General features: G+C 44.1%; 1 protein-coding gene across 1 annotated transcript in view; it reads right to left on the bottom strand.

Annotated features, from left to right (window-relative positions):
• CYTH3 (cytohesin 3) overlaps positions 1-14,133 on the bottom strand; it is an 88,149-nt gene that overhangs the window by 24,375 nt on the left and 49,641 nt on the right. The window lies entirely within an intron of this gene.

Raw genomic sequence — 14,133 nt, 5'->3', positions numbered from 1 at the left:
GAAGAAGCATAGCTTATAGAGTAAAAACTATCCAAGACCTTAAATGCCCATCCTCGGTAGGATGGGTAAACGTGCTGGGCTCTCACACAAGTGCAGTTGCCACAAGCAACTATCAGGTGATTTCAGACCATCTGTGTAGACATCACATACATTCCTTTATGAACCTCTAGAGCAAAATACTAAATAACATATTGTTCAGGTATTTTCTTAGTCTTGTTCTCCAATGCCATGACAAAATACCCTGACAACATAAGAGGGAGAAGATATATTTGTCTCGAAATTCCGATCCATTGTTGTAGGGATGCCATGCGTTTGAACACACATCCAGTCAAGAGCAGAGAGACTGTGTGCGTGTGACCGTGTGTGTGACCATGCTAGTGCACACCTTGCTCTGTTCACTCACTTGGACCCGGCCCGTGCATGAAATGATGCCATCCACATTCTTTCCCACCTCAAACCAATCAAGAAATTTCCTCACAGCCATGACCACAAACCAGTCTAATCTAGAGAATTCTTCACTGAGACTTCTTTTCCAGACATTCTTTTAAATGTCAGGTTGGCAATTAAAACTAACCACCAACAGGCTGAAGAGATGAGCCTGAGCTGAGGAGCACTGGCTGTTCTTCCAGAGGACTGGGTTCAATTTGTAGTACCCACATGGTAGATAACAACTTTAACTCCAGCTCAAGGGAATCCAACACCCTCACACAAACATACATGCACCAATTCACATAAAATAAACAAATCATTTTTAAATAGTAAAAACTAATTATAATCACAGGCATATAAATACATGTCATAAAATAATTAGAACAATGAATACAGAATTTATAATAAGCACATCTTCTAAAGGGAGGGAAGGAGAAAGGTGGGAAGCAGAGCATCCGCCACATTTCTACTTCTTCCTTCCTCTGCTCCTCCACATTGAAATATGCACAGCACCTCAGCAGCGTCCTTAGGTAACTTTCTATGCCAAGACACTACTAAGGAAAGGGTTATTGTATCCAAGTAACAGTGAGCTATAAAATGCCCGGGCCCCTCAAAACACCATGAGAACAGCCATTGTTATCCCTATTTTATAACTGAGGCCAAAAGAGATGGGATGATTTTCCCTAGAGAAGCGATATTGAAGACAGAATGGGGCTGGAAAGATGGCTCAGCACTAAGGAACATTTGCTGCTCTATCAGAGGCTCAGATGATCAGAGGCTCCCAGTACCCACATGAGGCGGTTCACACGTGTCCATGACTATGATTCCAAGGGACTGGATGGCGCTTCTAGAGTCACTAGATAGATGGATGGATGGACAAATGGACGGATAAATTGACAGACACAAATGCACGTGCTTACACACACATACACACACACACACACACACACACACACACACACACACACACACACACACACCTAGATAGAGAGATAGCCAGGCAGGCAGAAAGAATCTTTTAAAGAGAAATAATGGTCTATAATTCAATGTGTCTGGTAAACAACAAGAATAGTACAATCCAAGATGTTCAACACATGCCAATCATGACAAACTTAGATTTCTACAAGGTCTCTGGAACCAGTGTCTTCCTTTTGTCTTGCAAAGTGCCAGCTTCACTATACAGTACCTGGTAGCTAAGGCTTCTTTACCCCAGGACTCCTCAAGCTTCTCCCCAGAAGGTCCTCTAGAAACTCTCCTTAATTCTCACTGGCCTAACCTGTCTCAGGTTGCAGATCTCAGCTCATACCAATCAGCAAAAGTAGGAGACATGTCCAACATATACCAAAGAGAGAAGACAAAGGAGCCAGGAACACCCAATACCCCGGAATATGAAGCATAAACAAGTATACACTTTTCCTCTTCAAACTATTTCCACATCCATGTATTCTAACAAAGAGAATATTTCCCAAATTACCCAGCCTCTAGTGCTATAAACCCAATATCAGTCAACCACACAGATCAGCTGCCTAAAGCAACCCCTAAGAAACCCTAAGGCTTTTCTCCTGCTGACCTCACTGACACATGCACACATGCATACACACGAGCGCGCGCGCGCGCGCGCACACACACACACACACACACACACACAAAACATAAGCATCTAGAAGGGAAGAACTGCAGATTTCAATCTTCTACAGATGGTTTTTCTAAGAAAATGGTTTTTCTCGGGCTGCCCTGAAGACGAGAAGGCTGCTAAGAATGATAAAGGTAACTGACATCTAGATGATTTCATCCTAAAGATGCCAGTGTTCATCCATGTGAACTCTCCATGGACTGCCTGGCTTTCTCTCTTCTTTAAAGACAGCAAGGCACTAAACAATAAAGGGCTGCGCATTCGCCTTACCAGGAATCCCAACCAAAGCTTGCTTCCTGTTTTAAAAGAGGGGAGCCAGAGGTACAGTGCTTCCCACAAAACCAAACCTGAGTGTGATCCCCAAGATCCTGAATCCTATATGTGTGTCATGGTGTGCATGCGCACATGCACACATGTATGCAAACACACAAACACATACACACAATGTAATTTTTAAAAGACACCATAATGGTGTTGCATTAATATAGGAAGTATCTTTATTTCCTAGAGACTTATACCCAAGTGCTTTGTGGTATCAGACTATTAAATTTCACTCTCAAAAACTTCAGAAAAAAATTAAACAAGCTAAAAGTTACTTAATCTATTTGATTGGCTGTCTGTTCTACATTTAAAGTTTGAGATTTCTAGGCTGGGTATGTGGGATGCCTTTAATCTCAGCACTCACAAGACTACAGCAAGCGGATCTCTGTAAGCTCAATGGGAGCCTGGTTTTCGCTCCCTCACTCTGCAGACCTTCCCCTGCAGGATGCCAGGCCTTGCCCAGGGAAGCCAGTACAAAGCCTGGACTTGCTTCTGACATCCTGGGCTCTGCCTTGTTACTTTCAGTCTCTTGGCTTGGGAGAAGTAAAGGTGCTATAATGAAAAATGTTCCCTCCAAATTCAAGTAAGAAAAAATGACAAAGGTGTCCATCCTGTGTGGTCTTTAACATTTGGATGTTTCCATTTTGCAAAAGGTCTTCAACAGAAGGTGTACTTTCTTTTCCTGGCCATGAAAATCCTGGGTGACAGCGTCACTGTGGAGAAGCTTTAAGCCATTTGTGAGTTGAATTTTCAGCACTGGGGGGGTGTGCCTGGCTGATACATCTGATACATCACTGCTTCTCCTGAGTGTGACATCAGCTTGAAGCCAGACTAAAGGCAGCACAGTGAAGAACAACTGACATATGGCTTACAGAGATCTCTGCTGGTGGCTCAGAAGCTGCTTCCATCTCTCAGGAGCCTCTGCACTCTTGCTCGCAATGTCTGCCAACACCACTCCGTTGACGGGGAGGCTCCCCACACACACTTTTGCTGTGCACAATCTGTGTCGACTGTGAGCTTGTGCATCCTTCTAATTCCTGTGACTTATTTTACTGTCCGCACCTTTCTACTCAAAAACCTGTCAGACATCAGTCCATTAGAGGAGGAGCACTCCACTGTGGTAAAGCTTTCTGGGCATCACTAAATAAGTCTCCGGGGACTTAATGCCCTCACCATCCCCCACCCCCTTCTCTCTCATTACTTGTGATGCTGGGTACAGCAGTTAGGACCCTGTGCATGCACGGCGATTACGTACCATAGAGCTCTGTCCCAGCCCAGCTTTGATCCTTTCTCCGGGGGACTAGGGGGCCTTGCACATGCCAGGTAACTGAACTACACCCCAACCCCTTTATTCTGAGTCTTGCTAAGTTAGTCAGGTTGGCCTTGAACTCATACAGTCTTAATGTGGGCGATTCCTCGATTCATAACATAGTCACCGTTTCCTACACAAACGCCATGGCAGTGAATACAGAGCGAGAGACACTTCCTCATGATCCTAAGTAGTCAAGGCAGAGAAGCAGGGAAGGGAAGTACTACCTGAGCATGCCCATGTCTGTCCTGTGTGTTCTCACTGGGGATGGACAGGATCCATACACTTACGATGTCTTAAAAGACAAGGATCCGATGATGACTCTTCCCAGAAATCAGAGTATGCTGCCATGGTTTACAGAAGGTGCTGAGAGACCGCCAGCTTTGTTATCAGGAACAGAAGAGGGCAGCCAGATAACCACTACACAGAATGGCCCAGCTCTGAACACCAGGAGGCTGCAAAGCCTGCCAGTTCAAGATCTACTTAGCAAGTGTGAATTTGCTGCTCATCAGAAAGCACAGCTCACATAAATCATTTGCATACAACTTTCTCATGTCAGCAGGTACGCCATGAGAAAAAGATACTGTTTTCAAAGTGAACGGCTCTGACCTGTGTGTGACTCACATCTCTGTGTGGGGGGAGGGAGGTAACATCTGGGTTAAGCTATTAAAGATCGGGGAATTTGGGTTGTAGTGTTTGCTGTTTCTCATTTCACTCCGACTCCGAGTTGCTTTCTGCTGCATCCAGGGTCAGGTTTGTGTTTATTTCTTGCTGTGAATTCTTGTTTCTAAAAATGCCTTTGAGGGTTCCCGCTCATGTGCCACGGTCTTGTCTCAGGCCCCTCTGTCACCCCCACACACTAATGTTACTATTGTGAGAGTTCTAAATGCTGAGATTTAGGCAACTAGTTGGTCTGTGTTAAGCGTTTAACATATGAGGCTGTATTTTCTATAGAAATGTTTATCATTTTCATTTTTCCCTAGTGGATTTAAATGTCACTCTTATTTACCACAAATTATTAAAACATTTGTGCTTAGGGTCAGACATGATGGTGCACACTCCAGTAATTCAAGCACTCAGGACGTAGACACAGACAGATCTCTGTTGAGTTCAAGTCCAGCCTGGTCTACAAAGCAAGTCCAAGAATGCCAGTGTTCACAAAGAAGCCCAGTTTCAAAAAAGAAAGAAAAAAGAAAGAAAAAAAAAAACCAACCAAACAAACAAAAAAACCCCTCTGTGCTTGTAAAAAAAAAAAAAAAAGTAATAACAAAAGCTAATTAAGTGTCATCAGTGGTCTGGTAGCTCCATCACAGAGCTCTGACCACGTGGAGGCAGGCCTGAGTTCTGTGCGCACATGAGGAGTTGCTCGGAGCAGAACTTGTAGGACAGCAACAAGCCCTGGCAGCAGTGTTTGTCATGGAGGACCGCAGGTACAGTTTCAGTTTGGCCGGGGTTCTGAAAAGCAAACAAATGTTTTCACAAGGGAAAACAGGAAGGAAGGAAGACAGGAAATCCTGTTTCTGCTGCTGGCACAGCCTCAGAGAAGACCTGGACCAGGCCTTGCTTTCTCAGGTACCTGCCTCCTTCAAATGAAGATTTGCATATCAAAGCACCATAGGGTTGGAAGAGCCTGCCTCCAGCCAGGATAGGTAACTAAAACTGAACTTTATTAATGTCCAAGATGAAGGAGAAAATGGACAAAATTCCAAACCTTGCAAAATATCTTTCAGAAAAAGTGAAACCAGCTACTTTTCTCAAAGTTTTATTGAAGATCATGAAACTTCAGAATAATTAATTGGTGACAGATCTGCAGGCAAACAGGTGGGGACTACCACATGAAAATCTCTATCTATAAAAAACAGTGCTCAAAGGGAACAGCGTGAGCAAAGGTTCTCCAATCCTGAGTTCAAGGCCAGTCAGAGATATATAATGAGACTTTGTCTAAAAAAAAAAAAAAAAAAAAAAAAAAAAACTAAAACAAAACAGACAAGAATGGGAGAAAAATATTTTCCTATGTGAGAAATGGTATAATGTCTGATGACAGACTATAGTAAGTTAAGAATACATATTACAAGGCTGGGAAATGGCTCAGAGGATAAGAACACTCGCTGTGCAAGTATTCAGACCTCAATGCAAATCCCTTGCAACCACATAAGAAGCTGTCATGGCTGTGCACAACTGCAACCCCAGCACCGTGGGGGACAGAGGCAGGAGGATTATTCTGGCTTACTAGCCTCCTACATGGCTCAAGACCCTACTCAAGTGACTAAGTACAGCAGGACACTGACATCTTTCTCTGTTCTCTACATATAAACACAGCCCCCCAAACATACACACACACACACACACACACACACACACATGCATGTACACAACCCTGAAGCAGCTAACAAGGTCGGAGATACTGTGTAGAGAGAGTGGAGTGCTGCTCAGTTCACCACATTCAGTAAAGTCCAAGTATGCACCCATTACACACTGCCTGTTCACAGACACGGAAGGACAGGGATATTTACATCTCAGAATCAAGGAAAAATAGGGCACTTTGTATATAGCTTAGAAAATATATTGGCATTTAAAATGTATACTGACAAAGAATCAGTTATCTCAAGGATGTGCAAGCACTTTGTAACAGAATGTGAAATAGTTTACTGTGTGACAAATTACAGGTGCCAAGCTCTGGATTGTTGCTGTAGCCAAGGCTAACCTTGTAACTCACCCCTCCCCTCCACACACACACAAGCATTGTCTCTCTGTGTCTCTCTACAACTTTCCTGAGGAAAGATAAGATCCCCGAGTTATGAACTGTGACCAGCATTATGCTTTAAGGACTAGAAGTCAAATATGGTAACAAGTTATCAAGTGAGCGGAAATTTGACCACTTGGTTACTCAGCAGCAGACTGATGTCTGCCACTTTCAAGTTTACCCTCACTGAAAGTAATCAACACTAATGCACCAAAGCTGACTTTCCTGTTGCCATTTGACAGCTTTTAGGTTTTCTTGGTCAGGGATATGCCAGTCCTACAGGATATTAGCAAGGCATGAGCCTAGAAACTGGTCCCCACTGGCCACTAAATGAGAGAGAGCCCTGCGAAGAGAAACAATCCTTTCCTGCATTCCAAACACTGGTGACTCAAACTTTAGTAAGCACGGGTTCAGAAAGATAATCCAGAGCAGGGAGATCTGACAGCAGGAACGGAAGGGCAGCTGAGCACAGGAACAGTGCTGAGCCTGGGGGGTCTCACAAAGAGCCTCTTGACCTCTGCAGGTGATAAGGCTAGTCAACACACTCACTTCCAAGTGGGTCACCTGGCCAGTCACATGAGGACTACAGCAGGAGTCACAGTGGGGAGTGCCCCAGCTGGCCCTAGTGCTGGCTGAGCCACAGGACCAGGTAGGAACTGGGAGCCCCAAGGTCACATGTAAATTGCTAGTGCACTGTTACCCTCTTAGGTCCCCTCAACTTCCTCTGTTCCTCTTTGTTGTCCCAGGACACTTTGCCTGATCTTCTTTGAATTAAGTAAAACAATTGTAGACAAGCAAAAACTGAGTAATGTGCCACCTGGGTGCTACTGTTAGAGGACACCCTGCAAAAGGACTATTGAGAGAAAAGATGTGAGCCAGGTAGAGAGGAAGCCAGAGAGGGTAACCGTAGACCTCCTCCGTCCACTCTGAAGGAGAGTCATGCCACAGACACTGTCTCAGGATAAACAGCTAGAAACAGCCAAGGAACAGTGAAGCAAACAAGCTTCCCGAAAGCTCCTGAGAGTTATGAACCATCAAGTGGAGTCTTGACAAAATTTTATACAAAAATATCCAGGCTACACAGGAAAGGAACCGAGTTTCAAATTCCAAAGATGGGAGGATTAAGATTGGACTGTGGCTCATTAGAAGGCTGGCCTAGGTTCTGTGCCCAGAACCACAAAATAAAACAACCAAAGACAAGAAAAGAGACACTACACCACCATTAGAAGCATAAAAGATTAAAGCAGAAAAAAATAGTGTATTGGTTTCTACTACTGGAGAGAGAAAAAAAGACTGCAGTAATTCAGTTCCTCCTATCATGAAGGGGAATCTGTTTCTCACCAGTGGCTGCAGGCTATCTTAGAAACTTCTATGACCAAAGGAAGAGGGCAGATGTGACAGAGGCAGGGTCAAGGCCGCAGAGCCTCAGACCTCACCCCTCATATCCTGGAACCTGAGACCACCATGCTCTGAAAAAACTAAGGCCCACAACCTTGGGGAAGAAACCACACAGAGACAGAGCTGCAGACACCCCAGCTGTCACAGTCATCTCAGCTAAGTCCCCAAAACACCTAGTGTCACTGTGCAGATGATCTCAGCACCCACATGACCTGCCAGCTGAATGCAGCAAAATGAGTGGACCCATCAAGTCAGGAGACAAAAAGGCTGTAAGAGATGACATGCTGCCACCAGCTCTAGCAACTGCTGTAGAGTACGTGCTCTGCAGTACTGTGTAAGTAGTACTTATACGATAAATATAAAAGGGAAGCAAGTCACACCAAAAACCTGAAGTTAGACATTGAACAAAACAAGCTAATTTACAACAAACATAGTCTGTAACAGTTAAAAATGAAAACAAGAAAGTAGGGGTGGGGAAATGGTTCAGTGTGTCATATAAGTGTTTGTCATATAAGCATGAAGGCCTGAGTTTGCACCCTCAGAAACCACATGAGGGTGTGAGGGTGGGAGACCTCTTAGGCCCAGAGTCCAGGGCTTTGAGTTGGCCAGGGACATCATCCAGCCAGCCCATCAATGAACTTCTGCAGTGCAGCTCCTACAGAGCAAAGCCAGAACTCAGACAGGAGGTTCCAGTTTTGATAGAGTAGCAGAAGCCAGCAAAGAAGTATGGAAAAGAGGTGTTCTGTTGGACACACTGTGACAGGCTACAGTGTCCACAAGAAGACTTTGTTTCTCTGTTGAAAGGAGGTTGCAAGGGTGGAGGGCAGGTATGAGGGGAGGGTAAGATGCAAGGGATTGGAACACATAATGTGAAAGTCACAAAGAACCAGGAACAAGTTCTTTAGAAAATCTAGGAGACTGGTGCAGGGTGTAAGAGTGGTCACTTTTGCAGGGCATCCAGTCAGTTGAGAACACCCAGATGGCAGCTAACAGACAGCTTTAGTTCCAGTTCCAAAGCAACCAACTGTCTTCTGGCCTCAAAGACACTGCACACATGTGGTACATAAACACACATAGGCAAAACATAAAATAAGTGCTTTTTAATGTCTCAGGGACTTGGCAGAAAGTGCAGTATGGACGAGAACATGCTATACAAGCATTAGAATCCAAGATTGAGTTCCCAGTACCCACATACAAAGCTGTAAATGACCACACAGGCAATACCCCAGAGCTGACGAAGCAGAGATAGGAAAATCTCAGGAGCTCACTGGCCAGGCAGCCTAGCAAAGAACAAGCCTCGGGTTCAATGAGGAACCATGTTTCAGGGAAATAAGGTGAAAGCAATATTCGTGCATAAGTGCATTGTGATGATTACATATGCTTGGCTCAGAGAGTAGCACTATTAGGAGGTGTGGCCTTGTTGGAGTAGGTGTGTCACAGTGGGTGTGAGCTTAAGACCTTCAACCTAGCTGCCTAGAAGTCAGTCTTCCATTAGCCGTCTTCAGATGAAGATGTAGACCTCTCAGCTCCTCCTGCACCATGCCTGCCTGGATGCTGCCATGCTTCTGCCTTGATGATGATGGACTGAACCTCTGAACCTGAAAGCCAGCCCCAATTAAATGTTGTCCTTTATAAGACTTGCATTGGTCATGGTGGCTCTTCACAGCAGTAAAACCCTAAGACATGCATACACCTATATATACACACATACAGCACAATCACTGTATTCAAGTTTAAAATATTTTTAACTTTTGGTGGATGTACGATGGATAGATGGATATAGTGTGGGGCCTAGATTCGATTCTGCATTACATGCATGAACACAAGCACATACTTTCCCTCCAAGGCACTGGTGGAAGAGACATCTCAAGTGTCCTTATCTACAGGGCTTCAGCCTGCCTCACTCTGTGAAGACAGAGTGATGTTGATCAGAGAGGAAGAACAGGCTCAGGGTCTATGTGGAGCATGAGTCAGACAGTGAGGAAGCCAACTGCATACATGCCTACTGCTGAGTACATAGATCTTTAAAAGCAGTACTAGCACACGAGGTAATGGATATGTTTAATGGCTTGATTTAATCATCCCACAGTGTATACACATACAGCAAAACAATCCACTAACAGATAAAAACACTTCCTGACAAGTTTGGTGACCTGAGTTTGAAACCAGAAACCTAAATGGTGTCAGAATAGAGCCAACTCTCACAAGCTGTCCTGACATTCACATGTGTCATGGCACATGTGTGCCATCCCTAACATACTAAAGTAATTATTAAAAAATTAAATAAAAGAACCACATAGCACACTGTCAATATACACAAGTCTTGTTACCACTGCCTTAATAAAACTAAAAATTAGAAAATTCCAACTTAAAATGACATTCCCAGATAGATAGGCCTGTATGGGCGAGTGGACCCACTGACTAGGGACGGTGCACAGGCCAGACACAGAAGCAGAGTAGAGTCCACCTGGGCTTTTCTACTGGCTGCTACTCAGAGAGCAAAAGACGGGGAACAGAGCCGGTTTTCTAGATCAGTCTCTACATATTCACCATGGAGTTTATTCTCTACATCTCTAGCACTGTGAGCCCACTGCAGCAATGGTGTTCTCCTAGTTCAGAACTGAATGATTTGAGGGATGGCCACAGAGGTGAGCTCTCTCTTCTAGTCCTCCCATACCACAGCAAGTACCCCATTATTTCTCATAGCATCCCATCCATCCCTGCCTAAGTCACTCACAGTGTTTAATTTCTTGGCTTTCATGGAAAGACCACATTCTCTGACCACAGAACCATAAAATTAGAATTCAGCAACTAAACAGTCACTGGAAAAACCATTTGTTTAGAAAGTAAAAAGCAATCCTAAAAGGATATTATGCTAAATGGAATAAGACAAATACCACATGCTCTGTCTCATGTGGAAGCTAACAATATGGATGTCAAGTAGAAGAGAAAGCAGTTGTTACGTCATAAGATGGGGAAGGGAAGGGAATAGAGTGGGTGGGTGGCCAGGAGGAAGGTGGGCCCATGTTCTCCAACACAACAGTGTGGCCAGATGTTCCAGTAGGAGGCAGAGTTTCAGGCCATGCTGGGCTACATAGTCCCTGAGAGAGAAGACCTGGAAGAGCAGAGTCTGGGGTGCAGGGCAGTAAGTAGAAATGCTAATTACCTGATCTCATTAGTGTACATTCTATACAGGAATCAAAACTGTATACTATACCCCAAATAATATGTACAACTATTACATAATCAAACAGAAAAACCTGAGGATCTTTATTGCAAATGAGTTGCTGGTCAAAAAAGACATAGTAAAAAATTGGTTCTCATAGTAAAAAATTTTAAAGACCCAAAATGGAACTAGTGTGTAAAATGTCACACACCAATGTTCACGGGCTCTAAAACTTAGAAAATCACAAGCTAACATGACAATTTCAGAAAACAAACTAAAAATTTAAGCCAGGCACTCACCCTTTAAAGTAAAAAATAAACCACTTAAACCCGAAGAAGAAAATGAAACACTTAATTTTTTTAAAAAATGTGATACACTGTACCATTTTGGAACAGAGCTTAGCGGTTCTTCAAAGACTCTTAATGCTGCTTAATGCTGCAGCTCAACTAGGTGTGTATCTCAGAGAAGAAGCCTGTCAACGAAAGACCTGCATGTCAATCTTCAGAGCAGTACTGCTGACAACAGCCAAAAGTGGAAACAGTCCAAATGTCCACTATCATAAGAGTTGAGGGAAGGGGAGGGGGGAGACATACAGACATACAGACAGATGGATGGAGGGAAGAAGGGGGAGAGAAGGAAAGTAAGACAGGGAGACAGAGACAGAGAGAAAGAAAGAGAAGGAGAGAGGGAGGGAAGGGAAAAAGAGGGGAGATTAGGGAGAAAAAGGGGCGGGAAGGAGGTGGAGACACAAAGGGAGGGGAGAGGGAGGGGAGAGGGAGAAGAGAGAAAGGAAAAAAAATACATGTGTGTGGGTCTGACTGTGTCTGTCACCACATATGTGTAGGTAAGAAGAGACATCAGATCCCCTGGAGTTGCACATAGTTACAACCTGCCATGTGGGTGCTGGACACCAAACCTGGGTCCTCTGTAAGAGACAGAAGCAAGGACTCTGAAGTGCTGAGCCACATCTCCAGCCCTTAAGACCACATTTTAATAGGGAAGGTTGAGAATAGGCCAAGAACCGACAAACCAACTCATGGTGACAGAAATCTGAGTGGTGGTTAATCTGAAGGTAGAAGGTGCTGCCTGAGAAGGGCATGGCAGAGCGTCTGAGGTGGTCCAGGTGCTCTGCTCTGACGTGGTGGTCTCCCCAGTGCATGTACCCAGCATATGCAGACATGAGACAGCTTGGGCTCTAGGGAACTTAGCAATGAGCACTCTGTTAGTCATATTCCAGTCACTGTGACAAACAGCCAAGATAATCAGCTACGAGCACAAACGTTTCTTCTGGCTTGGAGTTTCTGAGGTTTTCATCTCTAGTTGTTTGGCCCTTCTGGGTTTGTTCCTTCTGGGTTTGGGGCAAGTGACAAATGCTCAAAAAGGAAACCACTTCATGGCCCGGGTCGGACAAGTGAAAGGAAAAAAAAGACCCAGAAATCAAAAAAATCCCCTTCAAGAGCACACTTTTGATGAATTCTTACACCTTTTTCACTTCTTCATTCTAGGTCCCATCTCTTCAAGATCCACCATCTCTCAAAAGTGCCAAACTGGGAACAAAGCCTTTACCATATACAACTTAGGCAAGTATTTGAAATCTAAACTATAGCACACTAACCCAAACTTTAGCACGCATTTTATTACCCTGAAAGGTTTCCATCTAAAGGTTGGGACTAGTTTAATGGGTTAAGAGTGCTTGCTATGCAAATATGGGGAACTGAGTTCAAATCTCTAGCACCTAAGTTAGAATTGAGGCATGGCTACGCACGCCTGTGACTCCAGGAACAGAGGAACAGAGACAGGTGATACCAAGAGCTCCCTAACCAAACCAGTTAGTTTTCTGGTTCAGAGAGTTCTACCTCAATGGGGAAAGGTGGAGAGTCTGCTCTGGTCAGAACCAGCACTGATCAGTGACTCCAGCTGTTGAGAATACTGACTTTGTATAGAACAGCCTATTTTTTCCTTCCAAAGTTACTACCTTTATCTCACAGTAAGTAAAATTGTTTAAAAATGAGCACATTGTATAGATTAAAGACAGCGAAAACTGAGAATCAGAGCAGTCAGTATAATTTTTAAATAATGGCCTTGTCTTTATACAATGCTGCATATTTTTTAAATTGCTGGCATTGCATGTCCTTGAATTAGCCTTTTGGACTCCATATAAACATCCTCTTGACAACTACCATGCCAACCCACAACTGTTGCTCTTCCTGTTTGATGATGCAGTCAGCTACCACCAAGGAACAGAAGAACCACTGTAGTCCTGTGTTACTGAGGCAGTGGTGGAGAGCAGTTTACTCCCTGGCTCCATCCAACAAAACTAAACACAAGAACCAAGGACACAGCCAGCCCTCTAAAACATGCAGTAAACATGTTCCTTTAGAGAAGGATTCTCTGATTCTAACTGATTTTCCACAGCAGATTTTTTTTTAAAACTATGCGGCCTGTAAACCTCCACCAGAACTATGCAGAAGGATGTATGTGGGACTGAGAGATGCTCAGTAACTGCTGATTTTACACGTATGATGTCTGGAGTCTGGGTCCCCAACACTACATACAAAGCCAGGTACAGCCTGTGAATCTGCAATCCCATGACGGTGAGACAGAGAGGAGGGTCCCTGAGAAAGTACTAGCCAGCTAGCCTGGCCAACTGACTGAATACCAGGCTCAGTAAAAGACCTATCCCCAAAATAAGGGAAGAGACTTGATACTGACCTCTGTGCATCCTCCCCCTGCCCCTAGAACACACGCACCTGCATATACCCATTCGAATGCACACACAAAAGTGCATATTTGAAATACATCAGACCCTTTCCCAGGCCTTTCACATCAGAACCTCTAGACATGATTTTAAAGATTCTGAACTTTAAAGAGATTGTGGGATGGTTCTATTGAGCACAGAAACTTAAGAATCACTGCTAAGATGGGCTGGGGAATGTGGAAGTCCAAATGCTTGGACATGGTGCACTAAGAATGGAAGCAGCTGGGGGTGGAGCATAACATTTGAAATGTAAATACAGAGACTATCCAATAAAATTAAAAAAAAATTTTTAATGGAAGCAGCATTGTGGTTCGGATCTGGACTGGTTCCTTTTATAAGCACCTGGTTGAGATCCTGATTTCCAATGCAGCACTAT

Source organism: Micromys minutus (assembly GCF_963924665.1).
Source record: "Micromys minutus genome assembly, chromosome: 29".
Lineage (NCBI taxonomy): Eukaryota > Metazoa > Chordata > Mammalia > Rodentia > Muridae > Micromys > Micromys minutus.
The sequence above is the reverse complement of the archived record's forward strand: the minus strand, read 5'-3'. Positions and strand labels throughout refer to the sequence as shown.